The 19,136-nt window shown below is 49.0% G+C and overlaps 1 protein-coding gene across 1 annotated transcript in view; it reads right to left on the bottom strand.

The window, feature by feature from the left end:
• Window positions 1-17,971, bottom strand: part of SLC75A1 (solute carrier family 75 member 1) — a 156,064-nt gene extending 138,093 nt beyond the window's left edge. The window contains exon 1 of the mRNA XM_086964162.1: window positions 17,846-17,971. The gene's annotated coding sequence lies outside the window, so the exon portion shown is untranslated. The remainder of the gene's footprint in view (window positions 1-17,845) is intronic.
• Between the last annotated feature and the right edge of the window lie 1,165 nt (window positions 17,972-19,136).

Raw genomic sequence — 19,136 nt, 5'->3', positions numbered from 1 at the left:
TGGAGCCCTACATTGTTTAACATCTATGTGGCCCCACTTGCCAGAGTGGTTAGATCATTTGGGCTGGAGGTGTTGTCGTATGCTGAAGACACCCAAATAATGGTCTCTCTCACACTGCCCTGAATTTCAGGAACTGCATGGAGGCTGTCTCCCAGTGGATGGTACAGAACTTCCTGAAACTGAACGGGGAGAAAACTGAGGTTCTGATCTTTGGGGGCAGTCAGGATATCCGGTCAAGTGATTGGTGGCCGCCCTCACTTGGGGAATGCCCCCTTCCTCACCAGTATGCTAAGAGCTTAGGGGTGCTAATGGACACTGCGCTTTCTTTTGACCGTCAGGTCAGCAGGACTGTTTCCAACTGTTGTGGCATCATCAGGGTCCTCAGAAAGATTGCCCATTATCTTTCCCCCAATGCTCGGAAACAGGCCACAGTGGCATTAGTCTCTTCTAGATTGGACTACTGTAATGCCCTCTATTTGGGCATTAACAAGAGCCTTATCCATAATCTTCAATTGGTCCAGAACGCGGCGGCGAATAGGGTTTTAAACCTCCCTAGACTTGCCAAGGCAGCCCGGAAAAGCCTACATTGGCTCCCTATACACTCCAGGATCTCTTTTAAAATTCTTTGTTTAGCTCATGGAGCTCTTCATGGTACTGGCCCAGAGGGGATTAGGTCACTCGTTCACCCCTACTCCCCTAGATGATCCCTTTGTTCCTCCCAAAAGAATCTCCTTGAGGTCCCCAGGTTTGTATGAGCGAATTGGGGAGGCAGAACGTTTACCTCTGTTGTACCCAGGTTGTGGAACTCTCTCCCTCCTGAACTCTTAGGGCAACCCTCACTTGCTTTGTTCCGCAAGGCCCTAAAAACTTGTCTCTTTTCCGAAGTGTACCAGTAAAGCCGACGCTGGCGGATTATGTGTTAGATGGCCTGCTTTGGCGCCTTGATGCCCTTGGGTTAAGTTGTGCGATAAAAGACTCCTTTCATTCATTCATTCAGATATGCAAAGGGTTTTAACGAGGTTACTTGGGAAAGAGGTTTAATTACCAATATATCTGACCACCTCTCACATTTTAAACCCAGCACTGTTCCCTGTCTACATCCACAGACCCTAGAAGAGTTGCCACGCAATCTCTAACAATATATTCACCTTTAATATGTCATTGGTAACTGCTGAATGTCATTAACATATTAATGAAAGTTCCATGTAGATGTTGAAGATTACTGATGACAGCGCACTTTGGGGTACACTAAAAGACAGAGGGATAACACATTTTGAGGGGCTCTGCTGGGCAAGAAAGTATTTATTCCTCGGGCTAAAGGACGGTGCCGCTATAGGCCATTCTTCGGGACAGAGTGTTGAGGAGGGGCTTGATGGTCTATGGTGGCATGCTGCTTATAGGTCTAAGAGAAGGAACAGTCTGGGGTCACAGTTGTTGGCTATCTAAGGTGAATCATCAGCCAACTGGATTATACGTATCCCTGTGCTGCTTAGTTATCTCCACAGGTCCTCTCCTAGATATATATTCAAAGTTGCACTGTATTCATGCAGTCACTCCCCAAATACACCCACCATTCCACACTACACCTAGAAAATCCATCCCTTGTTTACACCGACATCTGTCTGTTCTTTCCTTCTACACTATACTGATCGATTGCCTACCTACACAAATACCCAACATGCACTGCATGGGACCCAAGTTGTAAGGACCTGTGAGATCCGCGCACCCCCAACTAATGATCGTGTTTATAGCCTCTAAGGGTCGGTTAGGAATAACAAAGTGGTCAGTATCTTTTCATGCTGTTAATCATGACCTGTTGTGGTAGAAGGAGTATGTGCCTTTCTGTATTGCGAACCATGGGGAGTGGATGCAACAATTAAAGAAGAAACTAGGAAACTCTTTCCTCTCGGGCTCCATCTACTTTCTGAATTAAATGATTAAAGTGCTAAAAGGTGGTGATTAGCAAAGGTAGAGCAACCTATGGGGACTGACATTTGACTTAATTGAAACGTCTCCTCCCTTAGTCATCTGAGCAGTAGCATCAAAGTATTTTCTCTTTAAAATGTTATTGCAAGTATTTTATTCAGCCAGTGAACAAAAAAAACAACCATCTTGAATGTAATACCAAGCTTACCTGCATGTTTAGGTGTTTCCACTGTTCATCATTTAGTTATTTTAAAAATAAAGGATAACAGCCTATAAATTAGTGGCCATCTTTACTTTCCACAATTTGTGTTTTATGTCATAGCAGGTATGAGTTATGACTCAATGTTTATTTATATGCGTGAACTAAATTTTAAATGAACAAAAAGCCATCATATGAAATAATCACTGGTCTGCAACGAGATACTTCCATATTATAAATATATTTACATGGACCTATAATAATGTGTTTGTATATAGTGTATCCTACCACACGGTCTCTAAGCACTGTAAACACAAGATATCATTCAGCTTTGATTGAAAAATAAACCCTTCATTCTCAATAACATGAATAGCATGGTACGGTTGCAAGAAAACTTTCCGTGACATCAGTTCATGTTACATTACTCACTACCTTTGTTAGTCCCATCCACTCATTTTAATAGACGCCAACATTTTGGAAAAAGAGGTACATTTATAGACAATAATCAGGGAACATTAATTTGCGCTGTAATTTGATTAGCGCTGGATGGAGTTTTACATGGGTGAAACCTACAATAACGTAATTCTTAGCGCACAAATTGAGGAATCACGCACAAATTGAGGAATCACCCACATAAATTGGCAGTGTTTGAATGGATGCATTTTTTCTTACTTGCTTCTTCCCGAGCAGGATAAAGTAATGACTGTTTGTCATATGCTGCTGGGTTGGTGCAACACAAAACGAACAAAGGAGTATTTTATGCACGTCACGAGAATCTAGGAACATGAGATAATTCCTGGGTCATCTGACAAATGTGCTTGTGTAGATGCACTCAATATCTTGGAGTGACTAATGTGACCCGACCGCACCAATAATTTGATGAACCTAACTCCCTCGATCCACAGTGGACAAGACAAGCATAATGCTGATAAAACTGGTTTTTTTTCAGTGGTAAAAAAGGAGTGCCAGTCAGCCACTCTGTAAAGCACGTTCAACAACATCTGTTGCCATTCATATCAGGGCTGGGAGTAGGTGCCAAAGGGAGAAGACCTCAAACTCAGTGTGTAAAAAAATCACACTGTAGAAAGAGCTGCCTGACAAGAATAGCATGGTGGCAATCATGTATTGCATTGATTGCATTTTCAACAAACATTGGCCAAGCTAATAAGTCTTGCCTATGCGACAGCGATTGGCTCTGGCAATGTGTTTTAGCCATGTTGCATACCAGTGTGGCTGCTGCTCAGCATGGTTAAACCTTAGTGGTGTGGCGTAGGTGGGGGAGACTAGCGTAGATTGAGGTGAAGTGGATGGGGTAAATTGGAAGAGCATGAAGTGGGGTAGAGTGTAGTGGGGAAGATTGCGGAAGTGTGGGGTAGATTGTCACGGGGTGAACTGTAGTGGGGTAGAGTGAGATAGACAGGAGTGGGGTACACTGGACTGGAGTACAGTGGGGTGGGGTAGTTTGGGGTACAGTGGAGTAGGGTAAAGTGGAGTGGATGAGATAGAGTGGAGTGAGATAGATTGAAATGGAGTGGGGTAGATAGGAGTTGGGTACATTGGGATATAGTGGAATGGGGTGGATTGGAATGGAGTAGGGTCGATTGGGATGGGCTATATTGACTGGATTACAGTAGGGTTGATTGGAATGGAGTGGGTTTGATTTGTGTGGATAGATTGAAGTGGGGTACAGTGGAGATGGGGTGGGGTAGATTGGAGTGGACTGTAGTGGATTGGGATATAGTAGACTGGAGTAGATTGGGATATAGTGGACTGGAGTAGATTGGGTTAAATTGGAGAAAGTGGGGTAAAGTGGCATGGGGTACATTGGTGGGGAGAGTGCAGAGGGGTAGATTGGGGTGGGTAGATTGGGGTGGATTGGGGTAGATTGGAGTGGTGTAGAGTGGAGTGGGGTGGGTTACAGAAGGGTAGATTGGAGTGAGGTTGTTTGGAGTGGAGTGGGGTAGAGTCGAGTGGTGTGCTATGGATTGGGGTAAAGTGGAATGGGTAGATGGAGTGGAATGTGGTAAACTGGGTGGATTAAATTAGGGTATATTGGAGTGGAGCGGGGTAGACTGGAGTAGGATAGGTTGGTGTAGGGTAGAGTGGAATGAGTAGATTGGGGCGGGTCATGCAGATTGGAATGGAGTGGGGTAGATTGAGGTAGAGTGGAATTGGCCAGATTAAATGGGGTATATTGCAGTGGAGTAGATTGGAGCATAGTGGGGTAGATTGGGTGGATAGGAGAAGGTAGATTGGGTGGTGTGGGGACAAGAATGGGGTAGATGGTAGTGAATTGGAGTGGGGTAGTTTGGAGTGGGACAGGTTGGGGTAGGGTGGAGTGGGGTAGATTGGAGTGACGTAGATTATGGAGAGGGGCGCAGGGTGGAGTGACGTAGAGTAGTGTGGACTGGAGGGCCGTACAGTAGTGTGGACTGGAGGGCCGTACAGTTTAGTATTGTGATGTGTCAGTGTGAAGGTAAGATTCGTCTACAACCGTAGGACATTACTTTCCTTGCGTCCTACGGAATGTGTCCAGCATCAACTCAACCCTCTAGATCTTTACAGAGGGAACACCGAATGTATATACTGTGACTCCTCATTTAACACTTTAGTTGCCCCTATTAAATCTCCTAGGCGGATAATATCGAGAGCTCCTAACCTGTCTATATCCATTAAACTCGCCCTGATTAACTGCCGGTCGTTAGTCAAGCACTCTCTCGACATCCATCAATCTCTTTCAGATAATGACTGGGACCTTCTGTTTCTGACCGAGACATGGCTTACTGAAGATACCAACCCTGCCATCTCTCTGGCCATCCCAGAGGGTTATAGCATTATCTATGCTAACCGTCAAGGTGGTAAAAAGGGGGGTGGGGTGGCCATTATCTATAAAAACAAGTGGGCCATCTCATCCATGACTTTCAACCCTATCGATAGTATTGATGGGCTTCCTTTTTGCGTGAAATTCTCGGCTTCTATATCCCTCTCAGGTCTCCTTCTATACAGACCCCCTTCATCTAGCCCCTCTCACCTCCCACCTCTTTTAGATTACATCACCCAGTCCTGTGCCCGGTACGCTAATTTCTCGGAGATTGCAATTTACACATTGACGACCTCTCTTGTTTAGCCAGCTCTAATTTTCTATCTTCTCTGGCTGCTTGTAATTTGAGACAGCTAGTCGCTTATCCCACCCACAAGGCAGGCCACACTCTGGACTTAATTTTTTCCAATCTCCCAGATATAACAATAGAAGCCCCCCTTCCAGTTATCTGGTCAGATCATTGTTTAGTCCCTTTTTCCATCCTTTTGACCCGCTTAGACCGTCCTATTTCCATCCCACGAGTACAAGGAATAAATTGGAGTAAAATCTCCTTGTCCTCCATGGAAGAGCATCTTAAAGACAGCAGCCCCCCCCTGCTATCAATTTGGACTCTCGTATCACCAATTTGAACACCTGGATCACTAATGCAATTGATGCGTTAGCCCCCCTTAGATCTATGAAGACCTTTAGGGCCTCACCTGCAGCCCCCTGGTACTCTGACGAATTACGTCAACAAAAATCGCTCTGTAAAACACTGGAAAGGCGCTGGAGCTCTGGGTATTCTGCAGAATGCAAATTGGCATACCGTAAGGCCCTTAAAGACTACCGAAAACAACTTATTAAGCACAAAAGAGGTTTCTTAGCGGAGAAAATCAATAAAGCTAGCAATGTCCCACAAGAAATTTTCTCTATCATTAGATCCTTCACTGACCCTCAGGCTCTGATACGACAACAACCTACTTCTCAAGAACTCTGTTCCCAGTTGTCCGAATTTTTTGAGGACAAGATTGCTCAGATACAGGCCTCATTCCCCATCAGCGACAATACCCATCACCCTGAGAATTATACTGAAATCACCACGTCTGGTCCTATCCTCGCTGATTTTGATATTATATCGGAAGAGGCCTCCTTACAGGAGCTGCTAAGATGCAGATCTGAATCCCCAGTTGATCCCTGGCCAGTAAAACAATTTAAAGCCTTGGCCCCTCTCCTCAATCCCCACCTTAACACAATATGGAACGCTTCCCTTAGCGCAGGCCATTACCCGGAAGAATGGAAACAAGCCTACCTTGTTCCTCTTTTAAAAAAAGCCAACTCCGACCCTGGTAATCCAGTTAATTACAGGCCAATATCCCTCCTCCCGGCCCCGGCTAAGATACTTGAACGGCTCGCACATCAGCAAATGTCGAGTTTCATTGAGACCCATGATCTTTTTCACGATTCCCAACATGGTTTTCGTAAAGGCTACAGCACGGAGTCAGCCCTCATAGATATGGCGGACTCCGTACGATGGGCCCTAGATAAAGGATCGCGAGCGGTGTTGGTGCTGCTGGATTTATCAGCAGCATTCGACACCGTCTCTCACCCAATCTTACTGGATCGTTGGAAATCCATTGGAATCCAGGGCAATGTACTCAAATGGATCAGTTCTTTCTTATCAAACCGCACTCAACTAGTGCACACTCCCCCTTTTAAGTCCTTCCCTAAGCCATTGAAATGGGGTGTCCCCCAGGGCTCTTCATTAAGCCCCCTACTCTTCAATGTTTATTTTTCTCCGCTAGCTGAGATGATTTCTAAAACCGGCATCAAAACTACATCCTATGCGGATGACATTCAACTGCTTTTTACTTTTGATAACCCCTCCACCAGCACTTTTGATCCCCTCAAATCCTGTATCCGAGACATTGCTCACTGGATGGATCGCAACTCTTTGAGACTGAATGCCACTAAGACGGAAGTGCTATTTTTTAAATCAACCTTCTCCTCTTGACCCTATCATCTGGTGGCCGATTGATCTAAGCCTAGCCCCTAGCCCTAAAGAGTCAGTTAGGAATCTTGGAGTTCGCTGGGACCAACAGCTATCCTTGAGCTGTCAAGTCCAATCAGTCATAGCTGCTCGTTTTTCCAAGATTAAAATCTTAAGAAAACTGATTAATTACCTTCCAAGTGACCATAGAAAGACAATAGTCCACGCGTTGATAATCTCCCATCTGAATTACGCTAATGGACTCTACTTAGGACTTTCAGCCGGCCTTTGTCACAAACTTCAAAACCGCCCAAAATGCCGCTGCTCGACTGATAGGTGGTCTCCCTCGGAGACATCCCATTTCTTCCTATCTTCACGACTTGCATTGGCTCCCCATGAGCAAACGTATCGAGTTTAAGGCAATGACACTCGCCTACCGCTCCACCCAGGGTAACGGATCTGCTCACCTCAGATCAATTCTTCGTCCATACTGTAATTCCCGCTCTCTTCGCTCCAATTCCAAAGGCCTATTGGTCATTCCGAGATTCAAAAAATCTCGCTCTGGAGGAAGAACCTTTGAACTAGGCGCGGCACAGCGGTGGAATAGGCTGCCTTTGAAACTACGCATGAGCAAGACTGAACAAGAATTTCGCCGCGCTCTGAAAACCTTCCTGTTCTGCCGTTAATCGCCAATCTCTGGTCCCTTCTTGAGATCCGCAATCACTTAGCGCCGGGACACCCCATTGAGGTAGCTGCGCGCTTTATAAAAGACACAAAATAAATAAATAAAATAAATAAAAATAAGGGGTTTGGAGTGGCATGTCGTAGAGGGAGTGCCATAAAATGAAAAGTCATGGCGTAGAGTGGAACACATAGAGTGGAGTAGAGTGGAGTATGCATGCTGTGGTAGCGCAGTGCCATTACAGATAACACATTTCCAATTAATATGACCATTACATTTGCACAGATATACTGAATTACTGCGCACAAATGGTAATCAACGGGGATGTCATTAACAAGCTTACTGATGTGTTTTGATCACATCAAAATATTTGTTTCTAATAGCTTAAGAACTACAAAAAAGTACCTAATTTCTACTTTCCTAATTTTTATGTATTCTGAAATAACAGCCCAGTTCATTTTATTGTGTGCTAGAAAAAATGACATCCTACAGTCTTTCATCTCACATGGGTACTCAGCAAAATGGATTTTTACATAAATTCCCTCACTTTGAAATCAGCGAAAAATATGTAAACACCAAACTCACTAGGAAGACAGAGTCTGACATTTGACTTTTACATCTGAATGCACATCAAATGTGGCAAGATAAGGGGGGCGCTAGAGGGCGCACACGCGGAATGGCTGGCTAACGTCGCAGCTCCCGCACCTTGGCCACTAATCCTTCTGTTATCCTGTACCACAGACTACCGACAACGCTACTACACCTGCCATCTGAAACCTACCACTGTCCCCCGCACTCGTCCAGAAGTCTGGCCCGCTGGTGGCATCAGCTGCAGAGATCTGGCCTGGAGAAGCTGGGCCGGCTGTGGCCCTGGAGGTCGCCGAGCGGAGGGGCCGGCTGTGAGACGCCACGCAAGGTCGGTGCCTGCCATGCGGTGACAGGCCCTGCCTGCTCCGGAGCCCGCGGATTTTGTGCAGAGCCCGCCCGGACTCCCGATCGCTGAGCAGCCTTGGAATTTCCTTCCTGACCGGCTGCCCCTGCTGCTTGCGGGTGCTTGGAGTGCCCACACTTGACTGCCTGATCGCTGTGCACACCGGTGAGCGGTAAGTCGGGGCGGGGTGGTGATTCACTGCTGGTGGCTACTGGAGGCCGCCACCGCGACCTCGAGCACAGCGGGTGGCGCTTCCCCTCGGCGGCGGCCCTCCGAGGCTGCCCCTCGCTCTGCCTGCACCTGCGGCTGTAGTGGTGCTTGGGCCCCCCCGCTCCGTTGCTGCACCGGTCGGTGTTATCCCCGGAGCTTGCCTGCCCGCCTGATCACCTCCGGATGCCGACGATTATCCCTGGGGGCCTGCGGCCGCTCTGCTGCTCGGCGTCTGCCACTGCCACTACTGTCACTTCTGCCTCACCTGCCTGGGTTGCCCTCATTCCTGCAGCGGTCCTACGAGCTGCGCTTTCTTTCCTGCTTGCGGAGCCGGCATTGGACATACTTACCTGTGGTGCCCCCTACGCCATAGCGGCCCTACCTGCGCCTGCTGGCGCCTCCGCTCCGCTTTGACTGTGTGGCGGCCTGCGGGGACTGTCGGCCTGAACCTACCTGCTGGTCACCATAGTGGCACACATGAGCTGCATTGCCTTCCTGGACTGAGATTGGACACCTCTGTGTAAAAGTGTTCCTCACATTGCACGCTTCGACCTAATAGCTGACTGGGCCCGATCGGAGCTACGCCAGTGAGGCCTGGACGAGCGGCGGTGCCCCCACCTGCTTGTCACCATCGTGGCACACATGAGCTGCATTGCCTTCCTGGACTGAGATTGGACACCTCTGTGTAAAAGTGTTCCTCACACTGCACGCTTCGACCTAATAGCTGACTGGGCCCGATCGGAGCTACGCCAGTGAGGCCTGGACGGGCGGCGGTGCCGGACGGGGAGGTCAAGATGGTGCGTCCTGAGAACCGCCAAACAAAAATCAGCTTCGACGGCGCCAAGAAATCTACGAAGGTGGTCCCTGTTGACCCTGGTCCCGGTGCCGCTTCCACTTCCATTGTATCCTCCCCTGCCAAGGAACTCGACTTGCACCACTTGTTTCAAGAAATGCGACAGGGGTTTGCCACTGTGGTGGAAAAAGTGGACGGCGTGACAGCCAGACTAGACGCTTTGGCCCACAGGGTGGACCGACACGAGGAACGACTCATGGCCACGGAGCAACGTATCTCTGACGCAGATGATGTCACTTCCACTCATACTACTCAATTGGCCCGTATGGACAATTTACTCAGGATTATAGCGGCGAAGAACGAGGATTTGGAAGCCCGTAGTCGACGTAACAACATCCGCGTCACGGGCATTCCGGAGTCCACCAACACGGGCAGGATGGAACTGTATGTTGAGAAGCTCCTCAAGGGGTCCATAGGCGAGGACGCCTTCTCTCCACAATTCATCATTGAGCGAGCACACCGATCATTAGCTCCTGTCCCTAAACCCGGTCTGCCGCCTAGACCAATTATCGCCAAACTGTTGAACTATCGCGACCGCGATGTTGCGCTGAGAGCTGCCCACTCTCAACGATCCCTTCAGTATGATGGCATCACCTTTTCCATCTATCCGGATTTCACCCCGATGGTGCAGGAGGAGCGGCGTAAATTCATCCCTGTGAAGAAGAAACTGCGCGAAGCTCAACTAGACTATGCCCTACTCTACCCAGCGAAATTACGGATCACGCATCAGGGGAAGCAACGCTTTTTCACGAACCCCCAAAAAGCCGAAGACTATTTGAAATCACTACGCAGGGCCAGAGGAGGAGATCGCACTGCTGCAGCTGGCCTGGGGGATGATGATCCCTCTGCTGCGGAGAATGAACACTGACTATGCGCTCTTAACTGAACTACACCTTTGACTATCTGGCGCTGGCGCACTCCCGGCTTGACCTATGGACTCTGAAGAAGCTGCCACTTCGACATGATATGGCTGTGTCTGGTCGCTTCTGTGGTAATGTATACCAAGATCCGCTTGCCTAGCCCTGGCCTCCACCGAGGGCGGTACAGTATTGGAGGCCATTGGCGGGTAAAGTGGCTGTGCGCCCTTGATGTTGTTACCCTATCGGGTGTACCCCATTCTCATTGTTAATTTGTTAGAATCGGGTGTTGAGGGCGGAGTGGGGGGGAGGGACTGCGGGCGGGATTGGATGTCTGCAGACATGATTGGGATGCTGTAGTGGGTGGGGGGGGAGGGTTCGTTGGGGGGGTGAGGTCTACACGCCGAATGTTGTTTTGGTCTAGGTCACACTGTGTTGCTACAATGGATCTGAGTGTTATGAGAATGATTGACTTGTCCTGCTCAAAGGATATTTCACTGATCTTTTTGCAATGGCGGTCCTAGGGTCTGATGTACAACTACACTGCATGTCATGGAATATCCGTGGGCTTAATAATGCCAGGAAATGTCGTGATGTTCTTGCATACCTTACCAGACACAATGTACATGTTGCCATGCTCCAGGAAACACACCTGTCACCACAGGTGCAGACCACCTTTGCGTGTAAGTGGGCTGGCACTCGCACTTTCTCATCCTTTTCCACGTATGCCAGGGGGGTTGCCATCCTTCTTCGGGGTACTGTCCTGTTTCAGAAATGCAGGGAACTGACGGATGGGGGAGGCCGTTACGCCATACTATGGGGACGCATGGGCCACGACACTATCACCTTTGTGAACTGCTATGCACCTAACATAGACACGCCTTCCTTCTTCACTACACTTTGGGGTAAAATCCTGGACGTGGGATCCCGTCACATCATCTGGGGTGGGGACTTCAATCTAGCGTTGGTACCCAGCATGGATAGAGCAGATGGGGCTAACCATTACAAACCCAAGGCTAGGGAGGCCCTTGAGGGCACTGTCGCTGAGGGTACCCTTGTAGACATATGGCGGTGCCTACAGCCGGCCAGACAGGAAGGTACTCATTTCACTTCACAAACGGGCACATGGGCACGACTAGACTATTTCCTTGTCACCCCTGGAATTGCACCGGGAGTACTGAAGGTCACACACCTACCGAGGACATACTCAGATCATAGTTCTGTCCTTATGCATACTCGAATACCTGGGTGGGACTGCCCTAGGCCCCATTGGCGACTACAGCCGGCAGCTTTATTGGATACCTTGTTCCGGTCTGAACTGGGGGAGGAAATTGCAGATTTTTTCCCCGAGGAACAAGGGGTCAGTTGACTCGGTGGAACATATCTGGGAAGCATTCAAGGTCACTGTCAGGGGATATTGTATAGCTAAAAGTTTCGGGGTCCTTCGGGACATACAAGCCACTATCCATAGACTACATGGGGAGCTACGAGCGTTGGAGACTCGGATGGTTACAGAGGATAACCCTGCCTTACATGCTGAGTTTAGGGTCACATTGTCCAAATATGAAGAGGAAGCTGACAGGGAGGCGAAGTTCAAGGGTAAACACTGGAAGGCTCGGAGATATTGTGAGGGGGATCGCCCGGGAAGGGCTCTAGCAGTGCTGACGCGGGCCCCGCGTGATCGTAACTCTATCCTAGAACTCACCGATGACCAGGGACACGCGGTCAGGGATTCGGAGGCACTGCTTGCCACCTTCACCTCACATTACCACACTCTGTACACCTCCACCGCTTCAGCAGATGTACCCTATGCCGATTACCTAGGTGATGTCTCACTCTGTTGGCTCAGCGATGGGGACAGGGCCTTCCTGGCGGCTCCGTTTGAATTGGACGAGATTCGTGAAGCCATTATGTCCCTTAAGAATGGCAAAGCACCCGGGCTAGACGGTCTACCGGCCGAATTCTAAAAAACATATATAGACATTATGGCCCAAGTCCTTCGCGAAGTCTATGAGGAATCTCTTGCTGATGGCATCCTCCCGGGCTCTATGCGCGAGGTAGTTATCACCTCCCTCCTTAAACCCGGTAAAGACCCCCGCTCCTGTGGGTCCTATCGTCCTCTTTCCCTCCTGAATTGTGATGTGAAAATACTAGCCAAGGTTCTAGCTACTCGGCTGTCCCTACTCATGACCAGGATTGTGCTACCTGACCAGTCGGGGTTTGTCCCTGGTCGCTCCACCTCTCATAACCTGTGCACCTTATTTTCACTCCTCCGCACGGTTCATCCTGACCTTCCCTTGGCTGCGGTATTTTTGAACGCTACTAAAGCTTTCGACTCGGTTGAATGGCCCTACTTATTTTCAGTACTGTTGAGCATGGGTTTCCCCAAACTTTTTCTTTCCTGGATACAGCTCCTCTATACACAGCCTACGGCGAAGGTCCTCATCAATGGTCGCCTATCTCACTCAGTTGCTATCACGCGAGGTACATGCCAGGGGTGTCCTCTGTCCCCCCTCCTTTTTGCGATAGCGGTCGAGCCTCTGGCTTGTCGGCTCCGTCAACTGCACCGGGAGGGTGCCATATAGTGCCTGCAACGCCAAATAGATGTCTCCCTTTACGCGGACGACATTACGCTTTATGTCAAGCACCCCCACCTTCACCTCAACCCTTTATTGAGAGAATTTGTGGCCTTCGGGGGTATGTCGGGGATACACATAAATTGGTCCAAGTCGCAGTTCTTTCCCCTCACCGACTCAGCAATCGACTTTCCCCTTGACTACCCACTAGAATGGTGTCGCTCAGATCTCCGATACCTAGGCATACAAATCTCGCAGGATCGGGAGGAGACAATTCGCTCCAATTACGGGGTAGCAATCACAACCCTTACAGCCATGGTTGACCGCTGGATTGCATTACCGCTTTCCATGGCTGGTAGAGCTTCCCTTATCAAGATGGTAGTGTTGCCCCGCTTCCTCTTTCTCAACATCCCGTATTACCCGGGTACCTTTTTTTTTTAAAACTCTGAAGTCGGAGCTCTGTCGCCTGTTCTGGGGGGGCAGGGCCCCACGACTGAAATGGTCCACACTCATATTGCCTTACGAAGCTGGAGGCTTCGACGTCCCCGACCTTGAAGCTTACTATCTTTGCGCGCAGGCCCACTATGAATTTCATTGGATGGTTTCCACGCCATTCATGCCGCAGCTTGCTGTGGAGAACTGGATAGTACACCCTATACCGCTCAATGGCTTAATTCACTGTCCGGAGCCGGTAATCCAGACTTCGAACACGTCTGTTTCCTGCACCTTGGATGCATGGCGCCGCCTAGCTAGGAGGCTCTCTTGCTCCTTCCCTTACTCCCCCCTTCTCCCCCTGACATACCACCCCTCACTCGCACTATTGCAGGAATGAGGATTTCGGCTGCTTTGCGACCGGTTGCATATTGTCACCTGGGGGGATCTGTTTGTAAACAAAGTTTTCAAATCTGTGGAAGTACTCTTTGCCACTCATGCCCGTTACCCACTCGATGTATTCTATTTCCTTCGCCTCCGGCAGGGGATGAAAGATATCCTACCTGATTATCCTAATGAACCAGAACTCCTATGCCCATTGCACTTTCTGCTCAGCTCGCAAGATGGGGCCCACTTGGTCTCTGGCCTGTACCGCCGCCTTCGTTCAGACATCGACCCTCTTGTGACGGGCGCTAGGGCATCCTGGAGTGCAGATCTAACCTCCGCGCTCACTGATGAACAATGGCAGTACTGCTGCACCCTCACAGCTAGGATATCAGCCAGTAGCAGGCTCAAGATGATCCACTATAAGTTCCTTCAACGTCTATATTACACCCCGGTCAAAAAATTCAGGTTCCGTCTGGCTGATACCGACAAATGCGAGCGCTGCATAGCCGACCATGCGGGCTTCTTACACCTTGCCTGGGAATGCCCGGCCGTTCGGGCGTACTGGCAACAGGTGACCGATGCTCTCACAGCAATGACCAAGGTCCCTATTGAGGCGGAGCCGCGTATCACACTTCTGGGACACACACCGCATATTCCAAAAACCAGCAGGAAATTCATTGGTACTGCCCTGCTCTTGGCTAAACGGCGTGTGGCATGTCGCTGGGGCCGAGGCAGGGCACCGAAGTTTAAGGACTGGCTCTCGGATTTGTCTTACTGTCAGGCCCAACACATCACTTATTCCGAATTGTTGCCGCTCTCAAACAGGCCTAAAGACATCTGGGAACCACTGGTTTCCTACCTGCTGGCTCAGGAGGACGATGACACGGCCTCGGAACATCAGCGGGAGGAGGACTGATCAGGCTACCGGCCCTGGAGACTACGAAGCGCTAGTTCCTGGCGCATGCATATACTGTGCTTCCGACCTGACTCATGACCCCTACTGATCACGCTACTAACATAGACATGACACTTAACGCGAGCGACTGCTATTCCACCATCCGATACGCATCATATCCCCACATTTCCTTCTACTAACACTTCCTGGGGACACAGCATACGTCCACTACCCTATTTTCTATGCAGGCCCAACCGATGCCATGACCACTACCACAATGCCATGTAGCAACCTATGATCTTTATTCCATGAGCAACCGCATAGAACTGGAATCTCTTTCTCATTCAGACGTGTGTATAAGACCTCCTTTTTTATTGTTTATTGTTGCGGGTTGATAAGAATTGGGGGGGTGGGGGGGAATGTAAAACCTGTTCTGCTGCTGCAAATCCTACAATGTACATACTCCTCCTCCCCTTCTCCCTCCCCCCCTTTCTCCTCCTTTTTTTCTGTTTTATTCCCCCCCCGCCCACTCCGACCCGCCCCTTTGCTTTCCTCTCCTTCTTTTTCTACTCCCTTCCTCGTATTGTGCTCACCACCAGGCACTCCCTTATCGATATAGTTTGTCGCCACCGGGCCTCCGGGATGCCGGTAACAAGGCTGTGTTTATCTTTGCTTGCTTTCGTTTCATATCACTTTGGACATGATGCTGCCAGCCTCCGGGTTGTAGGCGAGCACAGCAGTGTACTTTCCTTATTATGCAATAAAGCAGTTTGAATACCAAAAAAAAATAAAATAATGTGGCAAGATAAGAACAAGATTTAAATGCTGTTTACAGAAAGGGAGTACCCGGAAGGATACATTAAGTAAACAAGGACTGCTCACAGGAGGGACAAACTCACGCTGGACAGCCTAAATTAAATCAAACTAGCAACGAATGTGAGTTACAAATCACTTAGCCACTAGTAGTCAATGGACGAAATGTATTCCCTGGGAAGCTTTCAGAATGGCCACAAGAAGTCATAAGGAAACCCGACAATTGCACTGTCTGGTAGGCTTCAGCCTAGAAATGAGAATTGAACATTATGTGTTTAAACATGTTAAGATATGTTTAAACATGTTAAGATATATTTATACACTGCCAATTTTATAGGAGAAAAGAATGTGAAAACATGTTTTAATTCTAGGGGTCCCATGATTTAGTTATTTTTTACATCGGAGAGTGGTTGAAGACAACTGCATTAAAGTATGTTCACACGGTTTCTTCCAACATAAAATGAAATACATGTTTTTAAACGTGAATCATTCGTGAATGCCGGATGATGTTGCCACGAGTTACCCAAAATGTGTCCGTTTGCATTGTTCTCTATTTAGACAGCCTTTATAGTTATTAAATGTGAAGCAAGCGTATCTAGCAATATCGCATAGAGTTCAGAATGGAGTTTAGTTCAGAAACTGTTAGGCGACAACTTCCATTTAAAACCATATAGACGCACCACAACGTAAATCAAACTGACACCAGACACGTGTGTAATCATGAGATAGAAAGGTATGATTTTCGGTTTGGAATGTCAAACGCAGCGACATAAAATCTCATCACTTCACTCTGCTAGTTCCTGGCTTCACAAACAGGACGATTTAGTAGATGCTGGACAATTAAATAATTAACAAAAAAGAAGCCATAGAGCCCCCACAGTTTGCTCTTCAAGTTACAGTGCTCCAATGAGCTATTGGCGATGTGCAGCCTGTCATCAGTCCTGCTCTGTCTGACACCGTTTAAGCTTCACCTTCCACTTTAAAATCCACTTTAAAGGATATTGTCCCCTAAGCCGCCTGACTCCAAAATCTGTAGGGAGGAGGTAAATCCCACCGTCCCTCACTGCCTACTTTGTCTCTAAGTAAATGCCGCTCGTGTTTGTTTCACTGGTAAAAAGCCTTACACCACTCCATACACACACCATCCTTACAGCATACATACACCACCAGCCTTACACCATCCCATACACAAACCATCCTTACAGCATACATACACCACCAGTCTTACACCATCCCATACACACACCATCCTTACAGCATACATACACCAGCAGCCTTACACCATCCCATACACAAACCATCCATACAGCATACATACACCACCAGTCTTACACCATCCCATACACACACCATCCTTACAGCATACATACACCACCAGCCTTACACCATCCCATACACACACCATCCTTACAGCATACATACACCACCAGCCTTACACCATCCCATACACACACCATCCTTACAGCATACATACACCACCAGCCTTACACCATCCCATACACACACCAACCTTACACCACCAGCCTTACACCATCCCATACACACACCATCCTTACAGCATACATACATACACCAGCCTTACACCATCCCATACACACACCATCCTTACAGCAAACATACACCACCAGCCTTACACCATCCCATACACACACCATCCTTACAGCATACATACACCACCAGCCTTACACCACCCCATACACACACCGTTCTTACAGCATACATATACCACCAGCCTTACACCATCCCATACACACACCATCCTTACAGCATACATACACCACCAGCCTTACACCATCTCATACACACACCATCCTTACAGCACACATGCATACACCAGCCTTACACCATCCCGTATAACAGCTACGATCTCTGTCAAAATATCCATACTGTCTCTGCAACTAAAACTCCAGCCTCGATTTCCTGTCACTTAATATACAGCTCATTCCCACTAACTCCCAGCAATCACGCTCTCGGAGTAGAACTACTTTTTTGCCGCTACAATAATTCCATCTCCCCAAATATGCACCCCCCATCGATACAGCCTACACCAATCATCTCTCACAGAGCCAGTACTCTCAGGTTATCCAACCAGACATAGGCTTTCTCGACCACACTTTCCGAAAAGGCTTCCCCTATTTCTTCAAATTATACGTCTTCTTCCATCTTTAGCCCTGCCCTCCCTCTTCCTTGATAGCATCACATCTCCCCCTTGTCAGCTGCACTGTTTCACGTCCTCCCACCTCTGTTCTAACTCTCTCAGGTGGGGACAGATGCTCCTGTGTTGGGGTCACACGTACCTGTCACCTCCCGACAGACCATGGACATCCGACCACAGACACTTCCCCTGTGACTCCAAACAACTTCAAGATGCAAAGACAAGGGCGGTAACCAGGAGGCGGGCCTCGAAGTGATTGACAGGTTTAAGAGGCGGTGCTGAAAGAGAACCTTGTGATTGTACTTCCCAGTAAGCTCTGCGATTCGTTAGAAAAAAGGACCCGCCTAGAAAAAGACGCCCACCAATCCACGGAGAAACCGGTCGTACTTGCTATTCCGGAAGAGCCCGCCCCGGTTTCAGGACGTGAGCATGTATGTCTATGTGGGACGGGATTTCTACTGGAATTTTTGAAGGGAATATAATAATATGCGTATGCAAACTGATGAGAGAAGAAGGAACCTCTGGCACGAGAGAAGGCGCTCTGGAGATAGATGAGAGCCCCGAGGCTCTCTGGCGCTGTGAAGTTGGCATGTTTCGCACCTAAGCCAGTCTTGGCTTCAGCAAGAGGCGCTCATGCTTTTATTTGATCCCTTACTTCTTACAGTGCTAGCACAAGCCCTGCTAAATACAGAATGCGAAATGTTGTTGCCGAAAAAAGCAGGGCTGGCTGAAAGCGTCAGCTATGCAATTGGCAAGTAGAATGTAATGTTGCCATTAGCGGAGCAGCCCACCTCTCACCTGGTGTGAGGGGGGCGGTCTTAGCGGACCCCGACAACGCCTCCAGAATAGGCTGGCCCAGCACGCAAAGTGTTGAATAAAAAGCCCAGGGACCTGGGCGTGGTTCACTCTGTTAACTGGCCATTGCAGTTACCACACGTGTGGCTGTGTCTCTGTGGCCAACTAGGCCCGTGCCTCAGAACACCACACTGGCGAAAAGGTGGTCTACTCACCCCGCCGAACCTCGATGCCACGCGAGTGCCTGCTGCTGCCACCGTGTGGATCAGCCCTTGCTCCAGGGGCAACAGCGGTGCGATCCAGCTCCTGCCCCTGTGCGGCCCTCAACTCAGGGCAGCCTGCGGCCGACCCTGCAGCAGTGCGTGTCGGCCGTGCATGCGCACTCTCGCCTGCGGCCTTCACCGATGCCTCGGCCTCCCGCTTGGAAGGCGGACAGCCTGCTGCCTGCCCCGGTGAGTGCGCTGTGGCACGCGACATACAACAGAGCCCCTGGGGCACCCAGCATACCCAGAACGCTCACCTGAGGCGTTATTAGCCCTGCATACAGCCTCAATATGCCAGGAGTTGACCAGCTGGAGCACGTGCGGTGCCACGGAGCACCAGGCCACAGCAGGCCCACACTGTCCACACCCTCATCA

This window comes from Lissotriton vulgaris, chromosome 3_2 (assembly GCF_964263255.1).
Source record: "Lissotriton vulgaris chromosome 3_2, aLisVul1.2, whole genome shotgun sequence".
NCBI lineage: Eukaryota > Metazoa > Chordata > Amphibia > Caudata > Salamandridae > Lissotriton > Lissotriton vulgaris.
This window is presented reverse-complemented; position numbering and strand designations above follow the sequence as displayed.